Genomic DNA, 17,842 nt, shown 5'->3' on the forward strand with positions numbered 1-17,842 from the left:
TCGTAAGATGTTGCAGAGGGTTTTTGGAAAGCCTGTGTTTCACACGCGCTCGGGTTTGTGCAATGCCTTTGTAGGTGGTGTGTGGTTTGTGTCAATCATCAGTCAGGTGCTAATGGTGATAGAGCTGCGTGCAGCCTCTGAACCCGACACCTCGCGCACTGATCTTCGCAAACACGTTTATACAAGCTGGGGGACTGCAGGCTTGTATCCACACTTCCCTTTCATACTTCAGGAGAAGGCAGAATACCGCTTCTGCAGCATCCTCAGACGTGTTCCTCGGTCCTTCCTTAGCCTTGATACCAATTCAGCCGTTTCATCTTTTCCCCAGCAGACTAAGCAACAGCACAGATTGGCTGTTATAATTAATTTTGTGCAGGAAGCACGAGTGTAATGTTTTGAAACCTCCTGATTTTCGCTCTTGTTAAAGAGGACGCTCCTTGCAGACCTTTACTGGTCTTCCAGTAAGGGAAAAATTGACACTTTTCATGGGGCTGGATGTGGGTTTGGCAAAGAAATTGTAGGGGATCGGTGTACCTGACTCACCAGATGGAGGTTGTAGCAGCTTTTAAATGAGTTTGTTGCTGGGGCAATTTGTGCCCATGGCTTTTGTGTTCTTCCTGTCACAACTGGATGCTGCGTGCTGCTCTTCTGAATCCACCACCGAGAGCATGTTATAAGAAAGGGAAACTCCCATGTCAGCCCAGTAATATCAGTGTGTCATGGTGACACCATGCACTCTCAGGGCTCTATACCTTCTCTAATTCTTTTGTTGATTTTAATTATTTTTTTTTGAAACACCATGTATCTATTAGCGTGGTCCTAGAGCGCCTTGCAGAGCTGCTCCTGCCAAACAGTGAGCAGTCCTAAGAGTTGTTAAAACTTTAAATGAGAAGTAGAGGTGCTCGGCAATTCTCAGAAGTGTTCGGCACCTTCCAGGATAGAGCAATTTAGAAAAGAAAAAAAAAAAAGAAAAAACAACACACAACAAAAAACATGAGATGTAGTTATGCAAATTATGACCTTTAAATGCATTTTATATTTGGATTGAAGTTGCTAACGCATTCTTTCCAAGTTCTGTTTTCCAGCATGATTCTGCTTTGGGTGCTTCTCTTTGTATCGGTGGAGCGGAGCGGTGCCTTCCCGCGGAGGGAAAGCAGGACACGGTGCCTCCGAAAAGCAGCCGCCGCCCTCCGGGACGGGCAGCGCATCACTTAGCGAGGAGTCTGAATAGGTGGATTTTAATTTCTCTGGAGGGTCTGACCATGTTAACTAGATGGCAGATTCCTCATTAGCTAGATGGATTAAAATTTGTATCATGGCTGATGCCTATCCTGACTAATACGTGTAAGTAACAGCTCGTTCTACTAGAGCTATTGGACGTGGCTTGGGTGGAGGAGAGGAATTGGCTTCTGCAGAGGATATTTGCAGAAAGTCACATTTCCACCATATGTTAGCAGGAGTCTCTTTGGATGCAGGTTTTGGATAGAGTCCCCTGTGTTGCTGTAATCTGGTTTGTCCTTTTTCTACCACTAGTTCTGAATCATACCAACTACTTGGACTCTGGTGCGTGTTTCCTTGAAGGACAGTGGGAATATTTCTGCTGGCTCAGCTGCCTTTCACCTATTATTTCATCTCGATGAAGAAGTAAGGTCTAGGGGACTGAAGGAGAAATTTTGTGTCTGTCAGAAGTGAGAAGGGCTGCAAAAAAAAATCCCAAATTTCTGCCCAATTAAAAAAAAAAAAAAAAGGTACCACAAACCTCATCAATCCTGATTTAGGTCTGGCTTTTGACAAATCATTATGTGGGAAGGGAAATATCCCTTTAATTTTTAATAGCTTTGCAGTGAAGTTTTATTAGGCAATAATCTGGTTCCTGAGTGGATAAAAGATAAGGTTGAGGGCCAAGTAATTTTTTCCCCTCCTGTGCAATTGGGAAAGGGAGAGAGGGGTCATGGTGAGACGGCTGCCTTACGAAACTCAAAGCAGCATCCTTCTCTGTGCCACAAGCATACAGAATGCTTCCAAATGGATATTTACAACATAAATATGTTCAGGATGTGGGTAGCGAGAGAAGTGTGGGAATAGACGCGAAGGTGCATGGGAGTGGGGATGCGAAGGGGGAGGTGTGAAGAGAGCCAGGAGAGTGTGATGCACATTTTGCAGATAACTTCTCTTCGTGTGCCTCCTTCCAGAGCCTGGGTGTGGACTTCCTTCTCGTACCAGTGTATCCTGGGGTTTTCTGTGCAGCACAATGAGGTTCTCGTACCCATCTGTTGGCTAATGTCACCGCATCGTTATTTCCCAAGTAGTTTTATTGTCAGGGAACAGCAGCTGATAGTAAGGCTGGAGCAGTCAAGTAGCTCCATTTGTAGTTTTCTTCATTGTGGTTGGTGTTTCCTGAAGTATTTCTCAGGCACCGCATGCAGTAGACATTTCACTGGCACTTAATAAAGCAGTATAGGGCGCTCCTCGATAATATAATCCTTATGCCAGCCCGGTTGCTAAACCCATGAGTCCCTCAGGCAGTAGTAGACAACTACTCTTGGCGTTGTTGCTTGTTTTACTGTTGTCTCGGATGACTAGGCAGCGTTTCTGTGATTTTAAGGCAGCGTGTTATTGCCAGTATCTGGGATGAAATTACCACTTACAGATGTAGAGGTGAAAATCTGACTCCCGTCGGCTGCCGAGCAGCACCGAGCATCGCTGGCTCGGGGGAGGCTGGCGGCGTGGAGCACCTACGGCGCGCGGGTCGTTTCGGCTTGCGCTGAGTACCAGGAATGAGCATCTGGCCCCTTCTTGTCTTTTTTTTTAACATCTGCTTGCCTGATTGTTTTCTTTTTTTTTTTTTTTTTTTCCTGTGGCTCTTTTAATTTGTGGTGAATGTGTATTTAATGTAAGTAAGATGTTAGCTTCTGTCTAGTTTTTCAGCAAGCATTCCAGTAATTACTGGAGTACCTTTGAATGCTACAGCTGCTATTTCTAAGTTAAGGAATCACATTTTCCAAGCGTTTATAACTGAATTCACATGGGTAAAACTTGGCATTCAGATCGCCGGCCCACATATCTTATTTTGTCTTGATCCTTTATGGGAGCATATCAGCTTTGTGTTTGATTAAATGGTAAAAACGGCTTCTCGCTGCTTTGGGTGGGCTTGGAGTAATACTGCTTTGTGGAACCGTTTTAATTAAGAAAAGAAATAAATACCGATTTGGGCCTTGAAATTATTTGTTTGTAGTTACTACTGTGGGATGGTGTCTTTTATTTAATTATTATTTATTTTTTCCCCTTCTCTCTGTCCTCCTTACCCTTTAATACTGTGAGGGAGTTGCTCTTGTTTTAACGTTACTCGTTGGTATCTCTGTGAGGAGCTCCTCACAACGCGGTTTGATTCCTTCTCTGCTGATGGCAGGAAATGCCTTCGTGCCAGAGGATGCTGGCCGAGGCCAGGCTTCCCCCCTCACCCGCAGCAATATTAACTCGGCTTTTCCAAGTGCTCCTGGAGAGCAGCGTGCCCGGTTCCTGTTAACTGGGGGGGGGGGGGGGGGGTGAAAAAAAAAAGAAAAAAAAGGCTATGATTTAAAATTCCCCGTTTTTTTCTTTGCAAATGCCAGCATTATGTGTGCAGGCTTGTGGTGACCTGCGGATTGCCTGCACCGGCGGCAGCGCTTTGGTTTGCGCTGTTTGAAAGCACGGTGCTGGTTCTGAGGGTGTCCCAGTGCTGCCATCACAGCCCCAGCCCCATCTGCATCACCAAGTGGCTGACTCGCTCTCTTTCTCTCTCTCTCCCCCTTTTTTCTTCTTAGGCTGTGAAGTCTGGTCTAGTGGAAATACGATCTTTGCATTGCCACGGCCAGAGACACGTATTTTATTTTTGAAACTCTTTTCTGACACTTACAAGTTGAAAAGTAATGAGCAAAAAAAATACATATATATAGGAAGAGTTGTGAAATTTGACCTCCGAATATACAGAGTAGATGTGATAGTTACAGAGGTTTTCTTTGGAGGAAATAAGGTACATTGCGCGGTTTGTATCTACGGGCAGGTACGCTAAATGTAGGGCAGAGGAGTGGAACAATGAACCTAAACTGATGGAGCTGGTAGAGCTGAGTACTTCAGTAAATTATATTATTTGGTAACAGGAATTTTGTGAAAAGCCTTAGTCTTCCAATAGAAGTCTGAGAATACTGCCGTTCTTAATTAACTACCAATATTAATTTATGTCACTGTTATTGGCAACGGTTTTGCTCACACTTTAATATTTGAGCTGCTTAACTCTTCGTTGTGGCAAATGTCCCTTTAATAGGACACATAAAATGATGTTCCACAAGTAATTGTGCTTTAATTACAATTCGGGAGAGAAATCTATCCGAAATCAGGAGAGAGATGCTGGATTTGGTCCTGAGCTCAGATTTTGTTGGCGTAGGGCTTGCAGTCACTGATGTCTCTGGGCCCTGGGGTACATCAGAGCAGTGCTGTCCCCTGCGCTTTGCCCAGCGCTTACCTGGGTCCCAGAGAAGTGTGTGTGAGCGTGGGGACAGATTTCTTGATCAGGGTCACACGTGGTTGGAGCTGATGGTGGGGTTGAACAAATGACTGTCCCACGAGGCGTTTGTGGGGCTGCCCGTGCCCGACACGAGCAGAATAACCCCAAACACGCTTCTTGCTCCTCTGCGCAATAGCCTTGTGCGGCGCGTACGGGTGGGCTCCTCGTCCCGTGGCCAGGACCTGCAGGTGAAGCATCCAGACAGGGCTGTGGATTTTGGCTTAGCCCTCCTCGGCGTTTCAAGAGCCGCTTGAACTTAAGGAATCCGTCCCTCTGGAATTCGGTAAACTCACCGAGCCCCGCAGGTCTGCCTCTCCATCAGTGTGCTCCCGCCTGCTCGCCGTCTTCGCTGCGGTGCCGGCGGAGCCGCTGGCGTGTCGGGGGGGACAGCTCTGTGATTAATGGCACCGCTTGTGGGCTTGCCGTCGGGAGCTCCTTATCAGCCGCCCCGCGAAGCCCCCGCGGCCGTGCGCGGAGCGTGGCGGCGGGGAAATGCCGCCCTCCTCGCCCGGGAGTTAGGGCAGGTCGGCCGGCTGCTCTGTGGTTTGTTGTGTCTGGTTTGGTTCCTACTTTTCAAGTTGCAGTTGTATTTGGTCATTTGAGGCTTATTTTCAGAGTCTGGCCAAGCCAGCAGGATCCCCGTGCGCTGCAGGGGAACATAAAACATCAGCCTTTAAGCTGGAGTGCTCAGCAGATAAGGATTTTAAGTCTCTTGCATCGTGCACTGTGTCTTATGGGCTTATTTAGTATACTCCATTTGATTTAATTTAGATATTGAATAAGGAGAAGCACTTCAGGAGCCAGAAAAAAGTATCGCCTCCTCTTTCCCCGTTTCCTAACAGACAAAATGGCTGGAAGGGCTGATTTGGGCTGGGATTACATCGATTTCATTGTAAAAAGTAACAGGGTGTTTTCAAACCGCTTAAAAATCATGTTACGCTTTATCTGTACTGCTAAGTTTTCAAAAAGCGGGCAAGAATCCATTGGGCTTTTGTTTTATTTTTGCTTTTCCGTGACTGAACGTAAAGAATAACTCGTGGACCTTTGCAAAGGTTAGGAAGTTACACAATCTGCCCGCCGGTGGCCGGTGGCTCTGCCAGCGCTCTCCCCCTTCCCGTAAACACAGACGAGAATTGTGACCGGGCTGCTACGCGTCAGCATGCACGCTGATGGGGAGACGTTTGTCGCGCTGAAAGGTTTGGGTTTGCTGCTCGTTCGCGTTGGCAGGGCGGAGAGCTGCCTGGGAACAGGAGGGGACGGGGGGCAAGTGCGGGGACGCCGCTCGCCCGCGGTGGCGCGGTGCGGGTGGCCCCGCTGCCGGGGCGGTGTCGAGCGGCTCCTGTCCGCACACAGCGTGGATGGGAAGGAGAAGGAACAGAAAACCCACCACAAATGTCTTACCGAGGCAATAGGATGAGCGAAATCCCTCCGTGGTGAAGGCAGCGTGCCTGGGAGGTTTGAGGAGTCACTGGGGTTGTTTGCGTCACCGGCTGGCCGTGGTACACGCGAGGTTCATTTCTGTGTGCCCTTCGCTGAACGCCTCCCAAGCAACGCTTGCAAAAAAATGCATTTGGATGCTGATCAATCTGCACGCTCAGATAACCTTTTATTTGAGAATATTAATTATTGCATGGGTCTGCAGTGCTGTGGAGTAATGGCAGTAGGGCATTCTCTCAGCCAGTGGCAGCCTGGAGGATCTTCAGAGTGGGTGAAAATCATCCCAGAAGTATGTTTAAAAAAAGACAGGGAGAGAAAAAAAAAAAAAAAAGGAAAGAAAAGCAGGCCTCCCAAAAGCTGTGGTGGAACCCAGTATTAGCAAATGCTTCTAGGAAGTTTGACTGAGAGCCATATGGCAGTGTGGAGAGTATTATCCGCTGCTCCAAAAGTTGGTCTCTGAATCAGCCTATTGACTTCAACAGCACTTAATCATGTGTTTTAGTTCTCCTTTGAAAAGGGTTGCATTCCTGAATCATGTCCTCTGATTTTAACCACTAGACGGTACTTTGTTTTGTGGTAGCAGACAAGTCCAGTCATATTTCTGTGACTAAGTGTGCAAGTTTTGACTGCACCGCTGGTGAAGTATGCTGGTGAATATTCTTCCTCTTATCGAAATCTAAACGTGTGCCGCTGTCCTTGATTTTTGGGCTGAAATTCGCTGTCTTCTGTGATGCGGCTGGTGGGACACAGCAGGATACTGTGCAATTTTCGACACTCATCTGCAGAGCGATGCAGATGCTGCCTGCTACGTGTGATGTAAATAAACACGGGGGAAACCAGTGAGCTCAAAATACTGCCCTGAATTCTGCTTTCAAAAGCCCCGAGTGGTGTTGGAGGTGATTGAATCCATCCACTAAAACAAGAACCAGTTGTGCCAGGCCAGCCCGGGGTTGTGTTTGGATGCTGCACTACATCCTGGGTGCTCGCGGGTTGCTGTGCTGCGTTGGGGCTGAACTGCGCTCCACCTTTGTTTTGGGCCGCTCTGCTGGGCAAGCGGCTAGCAAGGAAAAGAGGAGGAAATCAGGTGAGGTTGCAATTAACTGCAGCTGTTAGGGATTTAAATCAGCGAGGTGTCAGCCCCGCGCTGCTCTGAAGTGAGGCTGGGAGGCACCTGGGCACTGCGGGTACGTGCTTAGCCCTGCGGCACCTCGAGGGAGGAGGAAGAGGAAGAGGAGGATGCTTGCTGGGATGTGCCAAACTTTTCTCCTGGACAAAAGAGCACGTATACTGCTCTGCTGGGGAGGCGTGAAAGAAATGGGTGGGTTTGTGCCTCTTTGGGGATGTACTAGGCTGTGGCCATCGTGTCCCTGTCCCGGTGCCAGTGCACGCGCAGAGCTGATGGACGCGGCCCGCGGGCTGCAGAGGTAGGATGCAGGTGAGCGTTGTTCCCGGCTGCCCATGGTCTTTCCTCTCTGTGGGCTGAAAGAGGGCGTCCCCAGCGCTTCTTGCTGCAGTCTGTCCCCCGTTAAAATGGGCAGCCCCGGTGCTGCTACCTGACCTGGCACGCAGAGGGGACAACACACCGTCCCCGCCGGTTGCGGGGAGAGGGCGGCTGTGCTTCACTTCGGTCCGTACCAGTCGTCGTGTTTCAGCAGAATTTTTTGTCTCACCTTTGTGTTTTTCCAGCGAAAGCGCTTTTTACTTCCCAACTTTCAACATCTGGAATTCGGTTTCAGTTTATTAAAAAAAAAAAAAAAAAAAAATTCAGAATCTGCAGTCTGCATGAAACACTGATGGCGTTGCGCTTGCCCGCGGTTTTTTAGCTTTAATTTTGTATCCTTCCTAAATGCCACAAGTCTGGAGTAGCTGCACATTCAGTAGCTGCTGTTTTCTTCTTTGGCTTAGCCTTAACCATTTATTTTTTTGATTATTTTTCCCCTTAGACACTTTTCTAATTGGGGATAATACCAAACTGATTAATCAAATTAAGCAGGAGAGCAAAGTGGCTGATGCACAAAGCCGTGTGTAGCTGCTGTCGGTGCAGCCACGTCTTGCTGGAGCTGCTGCTGCTTAGTGGGCCTCTCAGGCTTTTTTTTTTCCTTTTTTTTTTTCTTTTTTTTAATAAGGTACTGTGTAGATCCCATTGACTTCAATTGTTGATTGGGATGCCTGACAGCCGGGAAATTAAGCCCCTGCTTTGTGACCGAGTTGAAGGCCAGATTTTGAAGGATTTTCAAATGCTTAGCACCAATAATTGGTGTTAGGTATTTTTTGGAAAAAGTTCAATTCTCATTTGGACATCTAAATAGGGGTGAGAGATTATGATACTTGTAGCGACTGGTGTTACTGGGATATGATGAAGGTTTTTCTGCAGAACCTGGCACCAAATGAGCTAGTTATTTTCCTGTCAAAATAAGAGCTTTGTTCTTTTGCGTTCCTACTTTATTTGCCGACGCTGAGCGTTTCTGCAAATTCTGATCCTGGAGGAGAAACTTCCCTGCTTCTGCCTCATTTTTATGTGTTTTCTGCGGTGTTTTTCCAGGGGAGGGGGAGCAAAATGAGTCGAGTAAATCAGACAACTGTTGGAAAAAAGGGGACATGCAAAATCAAGTGTTCTACTTGCGTAATCTGTTTAACACCAGCGAGCCACAGAGCCTTGTGGGACACGGGAATAAAAGGAACATCTGTGCAGGCCACATGGCACGCTCCGGAGGAGTCCTCCATCCCAAGCAGCTCTGCTCTATTTGCAAATAAAAGCTCCAACCAACATCAAAAAGTTGAGGTGGATCCCAGCTGAAAGGGGAGAACAAATGTTACCTCTCGCTGCAGCGAAGTGCCCCCAGCCAGCAGCCTCCCTAGTCTTTTTAAGGGTGTTTTGGGCATGTGCTTCTGGTGGCAATTGATGTGTTTGTTTGTTTGTTTTTTTAAAAAAGTTGTTTATTTTGGAGACATATCTGGGTTGGAAAATTTTTGGAAATTTCTGAGCTTCTGAAGCTACAATCAAATACAGGTATACGAGATTGAAATAAGAACGGGGACGATGCTCTTCTGTGTTTTTCTGTTTGCTTGTTTGTTTTAAATTTTTCTCTGTTTCTGCTCCCATTGAACGTCCTGGTAACCCATCTGGCAAAGGAGCTGCAGAGATCCGAAGGCTTTCCAGGCTGCTGCAGGCGGCGTGTTTGGTAAACAGCCCCATCAGCAGGTGGGGCCCCGGGGAGCCGCAGCTGCTCCGGCCCCGCTCCCCTGGGTGCTCCCGGACTCGGGGATGGCTCCAGGGGAGGACAAACAAGCGTTTTGCCTCCGCTTGCAACCCATCAGGGCGCAGTACTTCTTGCAGGGCTGCATCCAGTCTGCAGCTTTGCATCCTCTAGGCAGGCTGTTTTGTTTTTAACAGGGTCGTGCATCGGCAAGCTGGGTAGTCTGTACCAAGCAGGCACGTATTTTTTAATATGTAAATAGGAAAGGATGCTGATTTCATCTCTATTCCAATGTACCCAGGGCGGCAATAACGCTTTTTTAAAATCTCTGCGAAACAGATTGTACATGGCAAAATTAATGTCGCAACTCTCCAAGTATTTTCTCTAAAATATTTGAATTTTTGCATTTATTGTGCTGCTTGTTTGAGATAGCGAACGATATCAGCCATGTATTCAAAGCTTAATTGGTGGAACACAGATTTATCCTAATTTAAAACAGTCGCTTAAAAACAGTTTTGTATATATGTATACATGGGCACAACTTTTCCTACAGTTGTCTGTTTTGGAGCGGTCTCGTAGGCACCGATGTACGAGTTGAACCTGTTTTCTTTCGTGCAACATGGCTTTAAGAAACGATCAGTAAAGCAGTGTTTTGTACTCTCATTGCAGTCAATAAACATCCTAATGCGAGTGGCGCGTGAGATGATTGAAGCTTTACCTTTGATCGGGCTTTGAAAGGTATCATGCAAAATATAGCCCAGGGTGTAAGTGCCTGTGGATGTCTTTTTTCCCCCGGTGTTGGTCTCCTGGCCGCGTGGTTGTGTTTGAGTTAACATCGGTTTTGTCCTGCCTGCTGCAGAAAGTGTGCTCCAGGTTGGGTTTGGAGCCCCGGAGCATCGGGACGGGCACAGTTCCTTGTGCCATAATGTAAGCTCTTGACAGCTCCTTAAATGCACGAAATACTGCAGCCTGTTCTGCAGTTTGACGTAGGAAACAGTGATCTTGGTTGCTTCGCCTCCTCCCGAGGTCCCTTCCAAACCTTGCCATGCTGTGACTCTGTGAAACGTGCCGGGAGCAGCCAGACCGTGGGGAGGAGAGGGAAGAGGGCTGGGAGCACCAGGAAGGGCGGTGGGGCTGAGCTCACGCTGGTGAGATGAAGCCCGCAGTGGTCCACCAGGTCGTCTGCCACTGCTGCCCCTGAGGTGGAAGTAGTGAAATATTAAAACTTGTCTTTCGAATCTGTTCAATATTGAGAAGATTAATTTTTGTTGGGGGCAGATTAATAGGTTTCCTATTCTGATTAATCCAGTGATAATAGAAACGATGTGATTGCTGGAATTAATGAAGCCCAGATTCACGTTCCAAGATTTGATTGACTCTGAGCTCCAGCTACACAGAAGCTGCTGCATCTCATCACCCCTTATTCAGCTGGCGCCTTCGCAGGATCCGTACGGGAGTGAGGCGGTGCAGGAGAAAATCCGTCCTGGAGGTCACATCGGGGAACCTGCTGGGGGAGAAGTTTGTCAGAGCGGCGCAGTTTTGCTCGCACCGCAGCTTTATTGGAGTTTGCTGTTTTTAACCCGGCAGGCTATTTTTGTGAAACTCGTCGGAAAGGAGTGTCCAATTCAGACGTGTGGGCGCATCATTAGAAGCTTCAATTTGTCAATGCCAGATCGAACTCGAGTGCGTGGGTAGATCATTAAAGGCTTCAGTTTATCAGAGCCGATCTATTCCCTGTTCCTCTCCCTCCTCCACCCTTCCCCTCCCCAGAACACGGGGTGTCCCTGCGCTGCGGCCCGTGGGGTGCCCCGGGGCCACGCCGGGCTCCTCCTGGCAAGCAGCCGCCGTGCCTGGCTCCGTCAGGAGCTGGCGGGGAGGAAACGTTTTGTGGAGTGTTTTGGTGAGGTCAGTTCTTGGTGGCATAAGAAAAATCCCTTTTTCCAGGCGTGCCATCAAAGCGCAGGCCCGGCTGGGGCGCGATGTCCTCACCTCGTCCCGGTGCTGCCCACCATGGCCCTCACCTGCTGCAGGCCGAACCTATTATTTAGTCAACTCCCTTCGCCTCACAAATCTCACAACTTGAAATCTTTTGAGCAAGCATTAGCCAAAATGAGCCCCGATTCCTCATCTTTCAAACGGGGCTAATAATCCTGTCCTTCCCTACAGCCGTACCGTGGCTCAGGCCTGCAGAGCAGTCGCGTACTGAGGTGCAGCAGGTCAGCCGGGGAAAGCTTGCCCCAACACGTGTAGATGCGGCTTTCTGCTCGGCTACATACCCATCTGCGTATCTGTCATCGAGCGCGGCGATAAACCCAGCCTCGGCTCTGTGTTCCTGACACCGCTCCGTTGCTCCTCCGAAGCGCTCCGCTCCTCATGAATAAAGTAGCGCTGCTGCGAGCTGCGGGTCGCTGTCTGCGGGCAGGTATTTCGGAGCCTCTGAGGCGTCGCGTTTAGCATAAGTGGTGTTCGAAAACCCCTTTTTGGATCTGTTTTTATTGCGTAGCACAGTTTTATAATAAGGTCGCATAATCCCTGTGTTTAGGTTTCTGAACTGTTGTGATCTTCTTTGAGCCGTGGTAATGCATTCAGTCAAGGAGGGGAGAAAGCCCGGAGGCCGGAGAAGAACCTTTTTTTTTTTAATTTTTTTTTTTGTCTTATGAAATTCCGTGCAGTCGTTGCTAAGACAGAAGCTTCCAGATGTTCCTCAGGACGGCGGCAGGGGGCTGCAGGAACCATTAACTCCGTGAGGTCGGGTTCTCACCACCACCAAAGCGCTGGTGGCCGTGGCAGGGCTGGGAGCAGCCACCGCGCTGGGGACACTACGGAGGGAGAAGACCGGGCAATCAGGGGGCTGGAGGCACCGTGTGCCATCTTAGCCTTCATTTTTGTTTCCTACACCAGTCCCCCAGGATGCTTTCCTCTGTTGCAAAGTTTCTTTTCTCCTCGGAGGTCGTTGCCTCAGGTCCCTGGTGCGCAGAGGCTCTCCCAGGCGTGCATGGAGGCAGCGAGCGCCCTCCCATCTGAGCTGCTGCTTAAATCCCGTGTGAGCTGGTGGGCACAGCGTTCGGGTACCACAGCCCCCTGCTCGTACGCCTGAGGATCAGCTTGTACGCAGCGTGGATGTTTTGTCGACGGAGAACATATACATCTCTTTTACAACACCCTTATTAGTAAAGCGGATGTTTAATTTGTGCAGCGACAGCTTCCTCTAAGCTAAGCTTAAACTCAATCTGTGTTACTAATAGCTGGGGAAAAAAACATACTAATTGGTGTTTCTTAACTGATGTTTGCAAATTTTGCCTTTTCACCCTGAACATCAAATGGTTCTTATATGTGTTTTTCCTTATCTCAGAGGAAAGATTATTGCTAACAAGAGATCCTACATTTTGTTAAGGTTTTATCGGGATGCGGTGAGCGCAGGCAGAGAGTAAATACTTCAGAAATTCAGACTGTTATATTTTGATAATGCAAAGTAGGTTAAAGTATCCGAATTTCGTGAAACAGTGCAGTGTTTTTGAGCAGAATATGAATTTGGATGGTGACACATTTTGGTATTTAGGATGAACATAAACTTGCCTGTCGGAAGGAGCAAATTGCAAGTCTGAAATAACAGCATCTTTTAAAACCTTTCTTAATACTGCATGTTTCAATTTAATTTAAAGCAAAATAAATTCCACTGTGTGATAGAGTAATGTTTGATATGTAGAAATATTCCTGTAACGCTCCCCACACCTCCAGCGCCTGTAACTGCCTTTTATTTTCAAAGGAAAATGGTAGGCTTTGATATGATTCTAACTAAGTGAAGTTTTAAAACATGTTTTTGTCTTTCAGTCTCCCGAGAACATTTTTTCTGAGTGATTCCAGCTTCCAGACACATTTGCCATGATAAGGGTTTCGATCCTTTCCCATATTTGCCCTGAGTCATGAGTGGATATGTGTGATGCCTGCAAGTAAAACTGGTGAGTCACCAAATCCAAGTTTGCAATAACTCTCACTTATTCTTTCTTACAGTCTCTCTTTCCCTTGCCCTTTTTTAATGGTGGGGATTTTTTGGGTTTCTTCTTTGTATTGCCTATGCTTAAAAGCAAGTCACCACTATCCCTAACTGACACCACCCCCTCAAAAGAAAAAAAAAAAAAGACGTCAATTGTATTGAAATCTCCATGGTATCAAGTATTATCAATACAGGAAAAAAACCTCCCTTCCTTTATGTCTTCCCGACGTCCCCCCAAGTCCTTGGTGAAGATGTGAGGGCTTCCGTGGTGAAACTGGAGTTCAGCGATGCAAAGCCGCTGCCCGGGACTGAAGCCTGGCAGGCAGATGGGGTTTAAACATGCTTGTGTGTGCAATTCATGTAATGATTAAATATGAATATGGAGAGGCCTCCTCTCCATCATGTGTCAGAGGCTTTGCTCTCAGAGGAGCCATTGCCAACAAATAATTAGCTCCGCCGCTTGCTGCACTTACATCCCAGTGACAAAATGGTGTCACTGGTACACAGGAGAGCCGGCCCTTCACGTGCGCCTGCCCACGAGGCCTGGCCGCCTTCCTTGCAGGGGAACAAAGGGAGAAACCCTCCGGTAGGCAAGCCGGGCTGCTGTGTGTTGGGGCTTTGTCAGGCCTGAGAGGTGGCACGTCCTCTGTTAATTGCAGTCACCATTTGCCCCTGTCGTTAGCCAGTGGAGCTCCTGTCGGTCCCCTTTGTGCTGTGGTAGGGCAGTTGTGCCCGTCGTGGCCGGGCCCCGCAGCCTGTCACGGGGACACTTCCCTTGCCCTCTCCTCCTACCCCTGCTGCTCTTGCACCTTCACACCTATTTACTACGTGGGGAGAGAGGAGGGGCAATTATTTCTTCGTTAATCAGGAGACAAAGAGGTTGGGGAAAGAGCAACCATCAGACCTTACAGGAGAATTGGGAGATCTATGTAAGAAGTCTTTAAACACTATGAAATCTGGGTAATTAAATTCCATAGGAAATGGGTGAGCAAATTGTTTCTTCTTTTAAAATAAATTAGTGTTTCTGTTGTATTTCTAATATCCTTCTGTGTGTTAGAAAGTGCATTTCAATTCAGAGATTATAAAAACAGAGAAATTCACACATCAGTGAATTGTAATTTTTTTAAGTTTCCATTTTTTTTCTTTCTTTTTTTCTTTTTTTTTCCAGAGGTAGCATAATTACCATGTCATTTAGCAAAGATTATAATAGCTGTTCAGTTTTTACCGACTGGTGTAGTAAACAGTTGAATAAACCCATATGGCAGCTCAAAGTGTGCATGCAAGAGAAAGATTCTTACCATTTCCTTTATGTCTGAATCACCAACCTTGCTGATACGACTCAGATCCCCGAGCAGAGAGCAATCCCAGACTTCTCCAGTGATGCAAGAATTTCTCACTGCTCTGTAGCATGTGAATCAATTGATTTTAATCACGGTGGTTAGCTAATTAATTATTTCTTTGTCCCTGTGAAGTGTGCGTAGAAAACTTGGGGTTATATACAAAGCACGTGCCTCTCTTTAAAGCAGTCTGTGCATATACTTAGTACTTCTTTAATAATGGTAAATAATATCTGGAGTCCAAATCTTACTGTTCAGGTCACTGTTAAAGGTCAAGGCCTTGCTCAGCCTGGCATAGGCTAAGTGCAAAAACACAGGGTATTGCAATAGCCCCATGGCACTGCCTGTAATGGGACTTTGTGTCGGGTCTCAGCAGCAGCAAATGGAAGGACCGGGGTATTTGGAAGCATCCCCTTGACATAACACTTTGAGTTATGGAGGTACAGAGCCACGGCAGACCAGCATCCTGAGGAAAGACAAAGTGTTCGAGTTGTGTGCCCTCTGGATACCGTCAGTATTAAGACATAAAAGCAACCAAAAGGATTGTTAACTCTCTCCAAATGTTGGCTTGAACAACACCAAGAAAAAGACTTAGGCTATTCCCCATAAAATTCACTTACTTCCAGTTACCTTAAAATTTTCTTGTCACATAATAGCTTTAAAATATCTTCTGAATGCATTAGACTCTCGAGGTGCTTAAAAAATATTGCCAAATAATGCTAGGAAATGACCAAGCGTTGAGCAGTCCCACTGGAAAGGAGCAGTTGGCCAAAACCGGTGCTTATGCTCATCTTAACCCTGATGTATGGGCAGCCCTCTGCCATAATTCTATCAGGAGATGGTAAGTTGCCTAGCAATGTACTGACTGTAGAGGGTACGTGTTGAGCTAATTCAGTTTTTGTTCTCGTTTTCCTTGAGAGTTCAGCTTAAAGGAGTGATCCTTTCTCTGGCTGCAGCAAGTGCCACTTCTCGGTATTCTCTCTCGTTCCCCACTCGAGTGTCCCTGATGATGTCAGGAATTCATTCACAGCCTTGTGCGTTTTAGAAGTTTCCAGCTTATTGAGTAACCAAATGTGGTTTCTGCTGATTGTGTTGACTGAATACGTAGGGCCTTTCGGAGAGGCGAGAGCTTTATTTAAAGCGGAGCATCTAGTTGTATACCATTTTATGGCAGACAAAGGTCGTCTAGGGTAAGCAGCCAGAACAGTGAATTGCCTCATTGCAACACCTAGGAAAATGAGACAGAAAGATACGGTAAAAGGCTTTAACAAATTGCTCATCGTTATAAATTTCTAAAGCCCAGGAATTGGTGCTGTGTACGTTTTTAAATTGGAGATAACCATGCTTGTACAATAAATTGACTTAAGAAGGGAACAAATCAAGGTGATGGGGTGGTACTAAAAACCCCGTCGTGCAGCGCGGTGCTGCGCAGGCGAAGCTGGCGGCGTCGGCAGAGCCCTGCCAGGTCTGCGTGGCTGCTCCGTGCTCCTGCACCGCTCGCTGGGGACGTTTGCACCGGGTTTCCTGCTGCCCTGTCCTGCAGGGGTGCCCTGCTCCTGCCGCAGCGTGCTGGGTGCCTCTCCTCCCGCAGGGATCGTCCCTGGCTACAGCAGGACTTGGTTCTGCTGAAACTTTCCTGTCTGGAACTTTGTGCTCTGGGGGGGAGGAGAGAAGAAGCAATTTTAACAATTTAATATACTACATAATATGTTTTATAAGCTGGTGTGAATGCTCCTAAGTATTTTGGTCTTTTTTTCATAACACAATGAACCTAATATTGGTAAAAATACAGATCTTAGCTGCCACCATAAAGAGAGGCTAGATTTAATAAACAGTTATGAATGTTGGCAGCTGCCTATCAGATTGTATAACATCGGCTATAGCACATGAAGACAGTGTCAACTTACATTTTATCTCAGAAGTATTTTCAAAGCATTTATTTTGCTTTCTCTTGAGTCCTTAACCTAATTCAAGTTATATAATTGGCTGAATATTTTTCCACATAGCTAATTGGCTGGGTGCCAGCGTGGAAACCATTGTCTGACTTGATGATGATCAGAAATTAACATGACATTTGCGTGGTGGTAATGGAATACATTAGTAATGTAATTCATGACTGTAAGAAAGAGACCATCATCTCCCACCTCTGATCAGCAGGAGGGGCTGGGAGGATGATGAAATGCTCCCAGCAGGCACCTCACAGCAGTGGCTGGCCAATCTCTATGTCAAATTTAGTTTTAAATTCTTCAGACAAAGCTGTAATGCTTACCAATTAATTACTACAAATGTCAATTAAAAATCTACCAAATAATACAGTAAGATTAAATTTCAATTAAAAAAATTACATTTAACAAGGAAGATACAACATTATTTTAATGAATTCTGCTGAAGGTGACAGTTTATCTAGATATATTTATACCATGTAGGTGGATCTAAATTCATTGGATAATGTTAACCATGTTACTCCGTATACTTATTAGTTTTGAAAATTATTTCCACTTGGGCTGTGTCCTGGAGGAGATGGGGCATCAAGGGGCATTTCTCATCACCGGGATGAAGGGGAATTTCACGCCTTTTAAGTACAAATACATTCTCACACCTAAAATGAGGGCTTTGTTGTAGACTTTTACACCGGCGGAATTAGCGGCGTTTTTCATTGTTTGGCATTTATGAAACCAAACGCAGAGTTTTCGTTGTGGTGGTAGAACAAGCCGTAACTTTGCTATAAATATGGTGATTTACTCAGGACAGTTTTTCAAGTAATCCGTTTTGCCGTACGAACAATATCCATTATCCCAGTAAATCACTTAACAGGCAAAGATTTTGCTGTGCGAAGGTGGTGAACTGCAAGTCCTGAGCAGAGCTTTTATCTGCAAGGCTTCGCCCTGGCTTACGCTTAAATTAAATCTCCTAGTTGCTACTACGGATGCGTAAAGATCTGGTTTGGACCTGGAGTGGCGCAGCAGATGTCACACAGCGCGATGGAGCCGGGAGCCTCCGCGTGTACGACAGCGGCACCACGGATTCAGGGTGTTAGCCCTGCAAAGCGGCTCTTGTAGCTGGAGTTCTCTGTTGTGGGATTTGTTTTTATCCAGCAGGTCAGTTCCTGCGGGCTGGAGGTAGAAATGGCAGTGCTCCGGGAGCTGGTGGGCAGGGGAGAGCCTGCAGGCGTGCGTGCAGGCAGAGCTGGGCCGTGCAAGCGGCTCTCCCCACGGTGTTAAAGCACTGGTGAGCCAAGGCTTCTAAATATCATTTGAAGAACTACTTTCTCAGCTTCCTTGATTTTTTTTTTTTTTCGACGAGCATTTATTATGTTTTCACACCATCGTGTCAA

General features: G+C 46.9%; 1 protein-coding gene across 11 annotated transcripts in view; it reads left to right on the plus strand.

The window, feature by feature from the left end:
* Positions 1 to 17,842, plus strand: part of FOXP1 (forkhead box P1) — a 384,485-nt gene that overhangs the window by 43,301 nt on the left and 323,342 nt on the right. For all 11 annotated transcript variants that reach the window (XM_080606041.1, XM_080606022.1, XM_080606050.1 and 8 more), the window contains exon 2: positions 13,009 to 13,136. The gene's annotated coding sequence lies outside the window, so the exon portion shown is untranslated. The remainder of the gene's footprint in view (positions 1 to 13,008; positions 13,137 to 17,842) is intronic.

This window comes from Anser brachyrhynchus (genome assembly GCF_964034855.1).
Source record: "Anser brachyrhynchus genome assembly, chromosome: 10".
NCBI lineage: Eukaryota > Metazoa > Chordata > Aves > Anseriformes > Anatidae > Anser > Anser brachyrhynchus.